This window comes from Scyliorhinus torazame, chromosome 3, assembly GCF_047496885.1.
Source record: "Scyliorhinus torazame isolate Kashiwa2021f chromosome 3, sScyTor2.1, whole genome shotgun sequence".
NCBI classification, from domain to species: Eukaryota; Metazoa; Chordata; class Chondrichthyes; order Carcharhiniformes; family Scyliorhinidae; genus Scyliorhinus; species Scyliorhinus torazame.
In genome coordinates this window covers 27223479-27225206 of record NC_092709.1, presented here as the reverse complement: position 1 = coordinate 27225206, position 1728 = coordinate 27223479, and the positions used below count along the sequence as shown (strand labels likewise).

Below are 1728 nucleotides of genomic sequence, written 5' to 3'. Positions count from 1 at the left end.
TTCCTCAACTACTCAATGTGGCAATGAGCTCCAAATTCTAACTACTCTCTGGGTAAAGACCTTGGTTCTCCTTTGGGACTTATTGGTAACTCCCTTATATTTATGGAGCCTAGATCTGGACTCTAGCAAACACAGATGACTTTATTGAATTGTTCTGCAAAGACAACACAATGCAGCTTTAAATCCACAACTCTTGTTAAATACCTTATATCTAAACAGGAGTCGAGTGCTTCTGCTGATTTCTACTGTGGGCCGATGAACTCATCTCAATGTTTCATACAGGAATCATCATGAAAGAGATGGATGTTTCCAAATCAAAGGCACTGTTGGAGGAAATATAATTCAACAGGTTAGTAAAGGTCATTCTCATGCATTCTTCCATAACAACTTCTGCACGCCTGACACTTGTTTGTTTGCATCCTACCAGGTGGAGTGGCAGAGGATTGTCACAGTTTAATCTCTCCTTGTCAAATCGAGACCATATTTTATTCCACACAATCAGAAACAATATCGCAGAACACTTCCTGAAGGTGTCGTGTTTCAGAATTGGCTGATGCACTGCAATTTCACAGGACATTTCAATCACACTGTGGATTTGGACTGTTAATGGCCGAGTTAATGAAAAGAAGTCGCGAGCACAGATACCAGCTGTGAGCCGCTGGGCTGGAATATTCCCCGAGTCTGAATTAATTTTTTTGTACACACATTTGTTCTGAAGGCAGGCGCTTTTCCGTTCCGGCGCAGGAACCATTACAGGGTGACGAGGGCTTTTGAACAGCAAACATTTTTTTTTTTTTAAATCCTCTCCTCATCACTCCACCCCCGTTCTCATCCACGATTAACTGCTTGCGAATTTACACAGGCAACGCGTCGCTAGTTTGAAATGTTGCGGCTATTTTGCCTCTTTCACTTGGAAGACAGATTTTGAATGCTCCGCGATGATCCAAGATTAATTGAGTCCTGCGTGTTTTCGGCTTGCTTTTGGCTCCAAGGAGAGTAGGGACCAGAGAAGCTGCATTTAACAATCCAAAGGGATCTTCTCATTAATGTATGATTAATTGCCGTTTGCAAAGTGATTAATTAGTCGGCGTGACAGTAAACTTTAACAAGTGCACATGCTTTAACTGGGTTACGTGTTTGCATTTAGAAAGGAGGCAACCTCGCATATCCCAGCCCTGTCCAATCTCATCTGCTGCTGTGGAGAGCAGACGACCAGGGCTAGAAGCCCTCTCTCATGATTGATAGCTTCTCTTTTATGTGCGGGCTGGATTCAGGGGATTTTTCATAGCTCCGCTGCTTATTGGTACTGGGGTAATTTCCACTTTACCACAGAATTGATTTGCAACATAGGCATATGAGTTTGTATATTTTTCTCATGGTGCCTGAGAGACAACCTGCCACAAGCAATGAGCCAAAGGCCCAATTCACTCGGCAACAGCCGGATTGATACGGGAAAATATACATATTGCGGATCACTCAGAGTCAGGGCTGCAGATAATTTCATTAACTGGGGAAAGAGCGGCAGAGGAGGCCTACAGAAGGGAAGGTCAGTCTACATATTAGACAATGGAAGGGCAAAGGTGACTGGCTTTAATGTCCAATTCATCAAGAGGCAGCATCAATTATTCACCAAATAATCAATGAAACAATCATTGACTGCTTGTCACACAATAATAACAATGAACAAGGACGTGTTGCTTTAACGGTCTTGATGTTTCCGATGTTTAA

The 1728-nt window shown here is 42.8% G+C and overlaps 1 long non-coding RNA gene across 1 annotated transcript; it reads left to right on the top strand.

Moving 5' to 3' along the window:
* The first annotated feature begins 246 nt into the window (after positions 1-246).
* Positions 247-1080, top strand: LOC140409476 (uncharacterized). The gene is made up of 2 exons (XR_011940345.1): positions 247-349; positions 428-1080. It is a non-coding gene; the product is annotated as an uncharacterized lncRNA (long non-coding RNA).
* Positions 1081-1728: the final 648 nt, after the last annotated feature.